This window comes from Anomaloglossus baeobatrachus (genome assembly GCF_048569485.1).
Source record: "Anomaloglossus baeobatrachus isolate aAnoBae1 chromosome 5 unlocalized genomic scaffold, aAnoBae1.hap1 SUPER_5_unloc_11, whole genome shotgun sequence".
Taxonomy (NCBI): Eukaryota; Metazoa; Chordata; class Amphibia; order Anura; family Aromobatidae; genus Anomaloglossus; species Anomaloglossus baeobatrachus.
Window position 1 is genome coordinate 882,383 of NW_027441786.1, and position 11,977 is coordinate 894,359.

At 43.3% G+C, this 11,977-nt stretch overlaps 1 protein-coding gene across 1 annotated transcript in view; it reads left to right on the forward strand.

The window, feature by feature from the left end:
* The window catches only part of LOC142258791 (uncharacterized), a 122,748-nt gene that overhangs the window by 21,689 nt on the left and 89,082 nt on the right, over positions 1–11,977 (forward strand). The gene's annotated exons all lie outside the window — the stretch shown is intronic.

Genomic DNA, 11,977 nt, shown 5'->3' on the forward strand with positions numbered 1-11,977 from the left:
TTCTTCCTAACTCCCAATCTCAGTGATCTGCCATTCATTACAGTTAGGGGTACTTTCCACACTACCACATCGCAGCTGCGATGTCGGTGGGGTCAAATCGAAAGTGATGCACATCCGGCGTCGCTGTCGATATCGGAGTTTATAAATCGTTTTTGATACGATTAACGAGCGCAAAAATCGTATCATCGGTGTAGCGTCGGCAGGGTGGATTTGATTTAAATCTAACTGATTTAAATCACGATTTAATCACTAGTCAGTAAGGCTTGATTTAAATCAGTGATTTAAATCAAAGTTTCTACCTAAACTAGTTCTTGCTACTTTAACATGCAAGTAGATGAAGATTTTTAGAATCACTTTTTATATTACTTTTTTCTCCCCAGTTTAATGGGTTAATCATTCATATTTGGACACCACTGTTGTACTTAGGAAGGAGAAAAATAATCCTGACCTTAATAACAATTTAAATAGATTTATTCAACTGAAACAATAACAACATTACAGCATAAGTTATTTGCTTAAACAAACATCCATGTTTGTTAACTAATTTGGCTAAACAATATATATATATATTTTAAGAAACTTAGACTGTCAGCCCAGCCGACACATGAAAAACTTAAATACTACTGTCCCTGCTGTCCTCTGTAGCTCACTTGTCGTCATCTTCATCATCATCTTCTTCTTTGTTCCTATTCATAATCTGGAAAAGAAAAACAAGCTTTCCAGCTTTATTGGGTCCCAACCGATTTCTCAATTTAGAATGAATGAGTCCAAAGGAAGAGAATATTCTTTCAACGCCTGCAGAAGAAGCTACTGCTGTTAAAAGTGAAATCATTACTTGAACAGTCTCTAAATCCAAGAGCTTAAGTGACTTCCACCAGTTTACTGGTGTGACCTTCCTTAAAATATCATCAGCAAACATATATTTCTTGAATGGTTCCCCCTTAGCTCTGAAGTTTATTATAGTTGGCATTAAAGATGGATGATTGCTGGATACCCATGTCATAGCTAACTCCTCTTCCTCAGCACTTAGGTTTTGACCCTGATATTGGATATTGACAATATTTGCCAAAAAATTAGCTGGAGTCAGTGCTTGTCCCATTCGTTTGTTTACTGCTTGTAATTTAATTCTGTCCATGTGTAGTTCTGTTTTTAAGTGTTCACTCAGTTCCTTCCAAATTTCAACAGCATCCGCAATAAAACAGCTATTTTTCTGTATTTTGTTTAAAGCTTGAGAGATGGGTTTCAGGAAGCTCAGCATATGTTCAACATTTCTCTTAAGCCCAATGTTGAGGATTTTGGCCGTGACAGTGCCATCTATTTTATCTCGATTTTCTTCACAAAGTGTCATCAGAATAGGCCAGTTTTTGATATACTGCTCAAAACAGTCCACCACAGAGTTCCATCTAACATCTTGTGGGAGCGTTAGCTTGGTTCCACCCATCCTTTTCAGAGCTGCTGCAGCAAAATGATTATTACGGAAGTATTTAGCAATTTCAACAACATTAGCCTTTATTTCTGGAACACTTAAGTCTTTGGCTAAGAGGTGCAGCAAATGAGCACTGCAACCATATGTTTTTAGCAGCTTTGTATTCCCTCCCTGCTCTTCTAAATCTCTTCTCATCTTGGATATGTTTGCAGCATTGTCAGTGACCAAACTGCGTACTAGACATTTGAATTTTTGTTCACATGTCGTTATAGCTTTTACTGCCACTTCTTGTAAGTATTCTGCTGTGTGTGCATTTCCTGACGTATCAGTTGTTTGTGCAAGGAAGACTTTACCTTCTTCTGTTGTTATACAAGCACATACAATAGGATCATTGTGGACATTACTCCACCTATCAATACTTAGGATAACAATTTTACCCCCCAGAGCTGTTGCACATTGCTCCATTTCTCTGTCATACACTTGATCCAGCAGTTTCCCTGCAACATCAGCTCTGCTGGGTGGACTGTATCCTGGTCTCAGTGACTGAACCATATTAATGAAATGTGGGTTCTCAGTCAGACGGAAAGAAGAGTTTGTTGCAAAAATAAACTTTTTTTCATCAATTTTTTTCATCAATCAACTCTTTTTCTAATCTGCTAGTTCTTATCACAAACCTATCTATGGTGGTTCCAGGAGGTAAAAGTTTTTTCTTCCTTTTGGGTGATGGTGATATGTGGCTGTGGGTGTCTGATGATGATGCTGCTGCTAATGAAGCACTATCCTGGATGGATAACTCTGAAACTGTAGAACAGGATGATGGTGATCTTGGAGGTGGATAGTTTCCAGAATCCATGAATTCCCCTAAACAAAAAAAGTCAATGCTGTTATTTTATTGTTTATTATACAATTTCTGCTTATTGTACACAACACATCACTGCCCCTGCCCCCAGAAGGAATATTTGTTTTTCTTCATAACTGTACCAAATGACAGTAACATGCAGTAATAATAAGAAATATAATTTTTCTCACACATGACAGTTCAGCCTTTAGAAATAGGATTCAATAAAAATGTTTACCAACCTGAAGATCCTGCCTGTTCAGAAGTGTTTCTTTGGTCATCTTCATCACCGCACTTCTCATGATGTTGCCTCATTCGCGCCACCAGGCCTTGCATCTCTTTGTTGCATCGTTTGCATTTTGCACGCATGCCTGCCTTACCGATAGGCGAAGGAGCTTCATTAAAATATTCCCAAACTGGGTCTCTTTTACGGCCTGCTGCCATTATAAGGAAAGAATGTAATAAACCTCAGATCGTACACACAAACAGATCCAGACTTGTCTGTCTGTGGCTATGCAGCAGTATTGTGCTCAAAGTTTCACTTTCATTTTCTTGTCTGCTTGCCCTTCCTCCTCCTCACACTTAAGGCCCTGTCACACACAGAGATAAATCTGCGGCAGATCTGTGGTTGCAGTGAAATTGTGGACAATCAGTGCCAGGTTTGTGGCTGTGTACAAATGGAACAATATGTCCATGATTTCACTGCAACCACAGATCAGCCAAAGATTTATCTCTGTGTGTGACGGGGCCTTTAGATTCACATTCTTCTTGTGTTGTGCAGATCTATTCCACTCCAAACAATCAGAAACATATTGTCTAACTTCTTGGACTTGGCACTGAAGGGGTTGATTCTGTATTCATAGGTTTGTAGAACAATAGGATTAAGGTCTTTTTCTCAACTCTGTTCATGTTGTAATATTTTTGCCGTGAAGAAGAGGCTGGGACCTCTGCGGAGTCAAATTCAGTTTTGAGAACTGCGTAAGTAAAGCGAGCGTCTGTGATAATATAGGAGAGAAACTGCCTACTAATCCTACAGAAACCTCTGGAAGAGCATGGCATTGTGAATGTTACACATATACAGCCTTTATTCTACTGAGTTAAACAACTCAGCTTTATCTCATGATGGAAGAACCTTTGGATGGTAAAATATTTTCCTCAAAAAGCAGTTTATTGAAAAAAATCCGATTTAAATAAAAAAAATCCGATTTAAATCAAAAAAATCCGATTTTTTTTTATTTTTTTTTTTTAAAAAAACATTGATTTTTATACACCCTGGTCCGGTGTGTCATATAGTCCAAAAAATATGGTTATGTACTACTACTAAGATTATAACTGCATTTTCAGAAGATAAAAGTCACCAATCAGTAGGACGTGTACAGGCCGTCGCTGTGAATGACTTCAGCACATCTACGACCACAGGACATCACTAGTCTCTCACATTGCTCTGGTGCGATTTTGGTCCACTTTTCTTCCAGTCTCTTCAGACCGGAGATGAAGCGTTACACAATAAAGACGTGAAACGCGCGTTACCTTGCTTCTGGGGGGGTCTCTTTGGTCTCTGGCTCCTGCATTGATTAGATATTGTAGTACTGAATTGTAAAAGGAGTGATATACAATTTTCTTGTCATTTTGCTGATAATATTATTGATATTATTAATATTAATATTATTTGTTTCTATGTAATGATTTGTTTGCTTTTGAAAATCAATAAAAAATTATAATTTAAAAAAAAGCTGGTAATTGGATTTTGGATTGAGCTGGTGGTCCAGTGCGAGGCTTGGAAGAGTTTCCCCAAAGAGCAACAATTTTTAAAAAGTCCATTGCAGAGTCTGTTTTCAGAGTTGACCCAGACATACAACATTGGCAGAGTTTACTCACAGAACAATTTTAAATATAGAGCATCTTTCTACAGTTAACTCACTCAGACAAAATTTAAAGATCCCCCCCCAGAGAAACCAATTTAAAAGGCCTCTACAGAGCCTCTTGCCAGAGTTCATCCCCACAGATAAAAATATAAGATTTCCTTCACGGAGAAACAAATTTAAAACGGCCCCCACAGAGCTTTTTTTTTTTCCAGAGTTCTCCCAACAGCCAAAAGTAGAATATGTTCCCTACAGAGCAACAATTTTAAAAAGGTCCCTACAAAGTCCATCCACAGCTCCAGTGTGATGGGGGACTTTAACCCCAAGCAGCTGAGTCTCTGAACAGCCTGCTGTTGTTTCCAACAGGCTGTGCTGCGGTTGGTCGTCCAACTGTTAGGCGGGCTTTGCACGCTGCGACATCGGTAACAATGTGTTACCGATGCTGCAGCGATAGTCCCGCCCCTGTCACACGTGCAATATCTAGTGAAAGCTGCCGTAGCGATTATTATCACTACGGCAGTTTCACACGCACATATCTGCTGTGCGACGTCCCTCTGGCCGGCGACCCGCCTCCTTCCTAGGGGGGCGGGTCGTGCGGCGTCACAGCGACGTCACACGGCAGGCGGCCAATTGAAGTGGAGAGGCGGAGATGAGCAGGATGTAAACATCCCGCCCACCTCCGTCCTCATTGCAGCCGGGAGGCAGGTAAGGTGATGTTCCTCGCTCCTGCGGCTTTACACACAGCGATGTGTGCTGCCGCAGGAGCGAGGAACAACATCGCACCTGTCGCTGCACCGGCATTATGGAAATGTCGGAGGCTGCAACGATGATACGATAACGACGCTTTTGCGCTCGTTCATCGTATCAAAAAGGATTTACACATTGCGATATCGACTGCGACGCCTGATGTGCGTCACTTTCGATTTGACCCCATCGACATCGCACGTGCAATGTCGCAACGTGCAAAGCCGCCCTTACACTGACTGGATCAGCAGAAGGTGTAGGAAGCTGAGTAGTAGGAGTTGGCAACACAGACAGAGAAACATGCATCAATCCTCTGTGGTGTTAGGACATGCACCAAATCAGTTTCCACCTCAGGCTCAGACTACATTTTATTAAATTTTACAGAGCCTGATTTCACATTTGACATTTGACACTCAAAGACAAGATTATCCGAGATTCACCACTGAGCACCCAATTTTAAAAAACCCTCTAAACAGCCTTTTTTCTCGGTTGACTCTCACAGCCAAGACTGCCTGAGATCCACAGTCTCTCCAGCAGATGTAAGATGGAGTTCCACCTTGTTGGTACGTCGCATATGAGGCCTTGATTGGGAAGACTGAACTGACTCTGTAGTGCAGACAGGCAAGCATCAGAGTGAGAACGTACTTTCCGCAAAAGCTCTGACTTGTGAGTAATTTTTAAGAAAGCTCTGCACCCCCAAATTCAGAAAAATTTCGAAGTGATCCTTTATTCTGAGTATCCACACACAGTCTTGTGCAGTGCAGTAATAGAACTTTTTTGGAGATTAAGCCCACAAAAAGTGGTGTGCAGAGGCCAAATAGAGCTTGTTTAATATTTCCTACACAGGACCTACTGCGATGCACTACAATATGTTCAGAGATTGAGCCCACAAAAACTGGTGCACAGTCACAATACAGAGTCTTTTGTAACAGTACGCCACACTGGAACCTAACACCATCCCTGACTATAACAGCGTCCTACCCCTGTGTTATTCACAGCAAAATGGCAGCACAACCTGTGATCCGGCCTTCGTACGAGCTTGGTCACAAGGTACGCCGGCCAGTCACAGCCATGCTAATACTTGGCATGGCTGCGATGGCTTTGGACGTGCCCACAACCTAAAAGCTTGCTGGTTGGCTGCGCTGCAGACTTTCAACAAGTTTTATTCAGATGACAAATGGAAGTAAATTAAACGTCCGTACTCGGGTGCGAGACCTGGACACCTGGTGTTTCGTAAGAACCTTGAACTTTACAGTTCGGATTCGCTCATCCCTACCTACGACACTTCCATTGAAAAATGACTGATGGCCATGTGACTGGTCATGTGACTTACCCTCATGACATCTCCATTGCTAATTAGCTGCCAGCCATGTGACTGGTCATGTGGCTTACTCTTATGTCCCCTCCACTGATAATAGGCTCCCAGCCACCAGCAGGTCTATATATACTGAACCCTTTCCCTCTTTAGACACCTCCCTAACAAAGAAAGAATGAATCACCCATTAGGGTGCGGGGATGCACATTGTCATGAAGATGTAATAAGCAAAGATGTTTTCACTGCTCCAAACCTAGAAGTGACTCCCTCCCTCTCATGAACGGTAGGCACCAGCAAATGTTCACCTAGCAGCTATGTGACCAACATAATTAAGGAAGCAAGTCTCATTGAACCTCAGGACCGTTGGTGTCCATCAGTAATTAAAACTGCCAAGAAAGACGGTCAGGCTGGAGATTGTGTATATGGAGGCGGAGTAGTGGCTTCCTTCACAAATACAGATGCTGGGATGAAAACTGTTCTCCCAGTAAATTTGGCACCTATGTAATGTTACTAATATTGAGCGGTACATAAGTCACACAAATATGGTGGGCACACCTTCAGCATCAGGGTTTAGGGACACCCATAAGACATATTTTATTTTACTTATTGGACTTACGTTTGAGCCTCAAATTAATATCTGCCAACTAGAACATACCAGCCACGTCATGTTTACTATCCATGATCTGCTAAAACCATCATAGGAAATATGACGGCAATATCTTTCACGTGGGACGCTCAGAGGCGGAGATATAAGAAAAGTGACAATTCCATAATTATCTGGACACAGGAGCACATGCCCTTTCTGGCCCTGACATAGGTCACCAGAGGGGAGGTTCTGTGGGCCTTACGTAGTGAATAAAATCAAGTGCCCCATTATAATCTTGGTGAATGCCTAAAGGAATATATAGCTCTGTATGGGATTGTCCGAATTCTTCTGGAGTGCCTCTCCCCCTATATTTGAGCTATATCCGTAAACCAGGTGTAATTTTCTTTCATTTTTCTCTTTTATTTTATGTGATTGTCTATATAGTATTGTATTGTTCCCTTCTGTAAAATCTTGTATATTTCTATAAATACTGCCTATTCTTTTGGATTAAATATATAAAATGTAATAGATTTGTTTCTTTTGCCCTATATAAACAAAGAACCCAAATTTGCCTTATGCTATCCGTAACGGGTGTCCAGTCTACCTATAAACGATTAGTGGTGGCAGTGAGTATCTTACTTGGCATTATTGTGGGGTTACCAGTGACTGTACCGAGGTATATATATATATATATTCCATGAGCTGGAATTGGTGACATATATACATTACCCTCACTGTCAGCACCTCTATAACCGCTAAAGCAGAACAGCCACGGCCTGATTTACTTATTGTCTGTCAATTCCGTAATTGTCCTGACAATATGGGGGCGCCAGAGGGCTGTTTCCTTGACAACATCTATTACTCTGCTTTACATGTGAGTGTTACTATAGGGATTACTACTATGACCCCATAAAGTTCAGTGATCTTTCCATGTTCTTTGGTACAATGTACCTACTCCAGAAGTAGGTCCGCAGATGATAGCGCACACTACGATCAAACTGGGAAGAGTGGGAAGTTATCTACTTCTATGGACTCTTTACATTAGTATATTGTACGCTCCACTCTATTTCTCCTGGATACTCTATACATACTGTAATACTTAGTGGATACTTATACACATATATCTTTGCATAATTTGCATCCTATTACTGTTGTACACTGGAGATCAAAATTAGAGCACAATGAATGATCACTTGCTTTTTTCAGAAATAATGTAATCTATATTGTTGAACATTTGCAGGTTTTATGTTAGGGGTGCACCATGCCACTAGCGCAGGGTTTTACAAAAGATCCAAAGTTTATCAACATAAAACTTTTGTTTTGCCCAAAACGTGATGATCATAATTAGAGAACAGCAATGACTGTGTACCGCCCCCATGTCAGCAGCCAGAACTGCTCGGATCCGGATCCGCGGTGGCTCGAGGGGTCTCCGGACTCGGGAGGGGTCGTGCGGCCACTCGAAATAAAAGGGGGGTATTTACAGGGGGTTGTGTGTTTAAAGTTTGTGGCGCCACCCACAGTGTGTGTTAAGGTGGAGTACCACCGCTGCCATTGGGAGCACACAGTGGCGATGGGATGGCAGCCAGCTGTTTAACCCCTCCGTGGGTAGGGGGGAATGCCCCGGGGCTCGATGATGCTGACAAAGGGATGCCGTTGGGGAGGTAAGGGTCACTGCGTACTCACTCAGTCCAATGACGCTGACACCGACAACTTGTGAACCAAAGTTCTGAGCACCGCTGCAGCAGGGAGGGAGCATGCCTGGATCCTGTGCCCGATGATGTTGCTTGTTATCCTGTGGCCTTTTCCTTGGCACCTTTCTACTGATTGGCCCCTGTAATGTTGAACTAGTCGGCTCCCGCTCACCCATATGGCTAACAGAGTGAGCTTGCTCTCAGGGTTAACGCTTGGGATTTTCTGGACTGTGTATTGGGAAAGTCCTATCCCCCTCAGTGCGCTAGTACCCCGATTTTGGAGCGGGTGGAGAATGACTCTTGAAGGCTCCGTCCTTGTCGGGTGAATTACCAGGACGCTTGAAGCTACTTCCCGGCCTAGGGTCCACTTACCCCGTCGTGCCCTGGCCCCTGTCCGGAGATGGCACAAGGCCGCCGGCTGCCCTCCTCGCCAGTTCTGTGCCCCTTGTCAAGATACCCTGCAACCAGGGTTCCACCTCCTACCAGGCCCAGACAAACGTCTGCCACCTAGTATTGTCAAGGAGCCCTGCTCCCAACCTCCTCCAACGCTACACCTCTCTCAACTGTCTCGTGACCCCTCCTCTTGAGAGTCACTTCACAACTGTCTGCTCCTGACACTCCAGAACCTCCCTACCAACCCCCCAAGTGGCCCTATTCCCTTCAGGCTACCCATTGGTGTGTCTGTTGGGTGTGGTGCAGAGTGTTTCTAGGATTTTGATTAGCATGTTCTTAGCAACACCAAAGGCCAAGGACCCGTAACCAAGGAGGATGTGGATACTGTGTAGAAGGGCAGATTGCCCAATACCCTGTGACAACCTGATAGGCCAGGGCGTCACAACTGTAACACAGAGAAAGATTATAACTGAATTTTCAGAAGATAACAGTCACCAATCAGTAGGACGTGTACAGGCCGTCGCTGTGAATGACTTCAGCACATCTACGACCACAGGACATCACTAGTCTCTAACATTGCTCTGGTGTGATTTTGGTCCACTCTTCTTCCAGTCTCTTCCACAGTTCTTTGACTGTTGTGGGTTTCTTGGCCATAACTTTGTCACCAAGGATTTTCCAGAGGTTTTCTTTTGGGTTTAGATCAGGACTCTGGGTGGCCATTTCAGTGTGTCAATGTTTTCTGTTTCAAGGAACTACTTTACCCATTTTGCTGTGTGAGAGGTGGCATTGTCCTGCATGAAAATGTACTGGCTGATTGAGTGATGAGCGCAATTAAGGGGCCACGTGTTGTGAAGAAGTTTCTGATCCACACTTGCATTCACTCTGCCATGTAGCTGTATGACAGGTCCAACTCCTGCTGCAGAAAACATTCCCCAAACCATTACATTTCCCCCACCGCCTGTCACTGACTTCTTCACACACTTTGGGTTCAGTCTTTCCCCAGTTTGTCGACAAACATGTTTCCCATCAGACCCAAATAAATTAAATTTGCTTTCATCACTAAAATGAACTGTGGACCACTTCTCCTCTGTCCGCATGCTCCTTACCAAAGGTGAGTCTAGCCTTGTAATTCATTCTGCTAATGAGAGCTTTGGTCACTGCAGAGTGGGCTTTCAGTCTAAATGCTCTTAAACGCTGTGACACTGTAGACGACAGATCTTTACTCTGTTCAGTGCTGAACTGGTGAGCAATTCCAGCTGCAGTGTTGAAACAATTACCCATGGAGAGTCTCCCCATTATCCAGTCCTCTCTTGCATTTGTCTTTCGAGGGCGACCAGCCTTCTTGGGGGGGCTTGAAAAAGTTTGTGATGTTGTAAAGATGCAATATTCTAGAAATCACAGACATAGAAGGACCAACTTCTCTTTCTATGGCTAATAAAGTCACTCCTTTGGCTTTCATCTGGACAACCTGCTACTGGAGGGTTTCAGTCACTTTGGAACGACACACCATTTTTACAAGGTCAGTGCAAACTGGAAAGTTAGGCTGCCAGTTACATAGGGTTTGTCAGATAATTAAGGAAATTAGCACCAGGTACAGATTAACACCAATAACTTGCAGGAGCTGAAAGTGTTCTCTAATATTCTCTAATATTGATCAGTGTTCTTTTACATTTATCTCATTTATATTTTCATTATTTGCTTTACAATAAATTCATTATGAAATAAGTGGAAAATCCTTTCCTCATGTTAGTATTATATTTGCCCGAAAATAAGACATCCCCTGAAAGTAAGACCTAGTGGAAGTTTTGCTGATTTGCCAAATATAAGACATCCCCAGAAAAAGACCTAGGAAAGTGTCCATTTGTAAACATGCCCACCGAACAGAACAACATACAAGGGCATGCAGATAATATATTAATAATATAATATTTATTCACTTATATAGCGCTATTAATTCCACAGCACTTCACATACAATTGCAACACTGTCCCCATTGGATCTCACAATCTAAATTCCCTATCAGTATGTTTTTGGGTGTGGGAGGAAACCGGAGTACCCGGAGGAAACCCAGGCAAGCACGGGGAGAAAATACAAACTCCTTGCAAATGTTGTCCTTAGTGGGACTAGAACCCAGGACCCCAGCGCTGCAAGGCTGCAGTGCTAATCACTGAGCCACCATGCCACCAAGATATATGATAATTTGTAGCCCGCCGGCGTTGTCAACTACCTTCAATGTTGCAGAGCAGCTGCATTCATGACATGACCGTCACCGACCGCCAACCCTGATATAAATTTATAAATTTCTGCAGCCGTCACTTGTAAATCTGCAGGGAAGAGGCCTGTCATTTTCCGCCATCCCCCACATAATCTGCCATTATCTCGTCACTTACCGCCATAGTGAACGGTATGGTGTCCCTCCTGCGCTGTCCTGTGGTGACCTTCCCTGGTGGCGGGAGCCATCATATCTCACACCGTGGCCATCACTTGTAAATGTGCAGGCAAGAGGCTCGTCACCTGCCGCCATCCCCGTACACACTCTGCCATTAACCTGTTACTTTCCGCCATAGCGAACAGCACGCTGTCCCTCCATGGTACAGTTTTTATACCATACGTACCAGAATAACGGACATATATGCAGACCCATTATAATCAATGGGTCTGCGCACACATCAGTGATTTCTCACGGACTGTGTGTCCGTGCGGCGCACCCGCATGTCCGTGTTTTCCGCACAGAGACATGTCTGGTTTTCTCCGGCAGCACTGATGTCACACGAACCACCCATTGATGTGATCTGTGTAACACGTACTGGAGAAAACACGTGCCTGTGAAATAAAATGATTTTCTATAGTCACCTGACTCCAGCGCTGCTGTTTCTGCCTTTGCTGTCTGTTACTTTCAACCCGGCTACGGTAATTATTCTCATGAATATTATCTGCACCGCGATCCAAAATCCGGATCTGCGCGGTTTGAGCAGCAGATCCGAGACTCAGTGTGCAGAGGTGATTCAGTGAGAAGTATCCTAGAAGAGGTTGGTGCTTATCTTAACCTTGAGGTGTCCACCGCTGAAGTGAACCGTCTGTGAATGACCGAAACGTTTGTGCTATTCAGTATTAGGGAATAA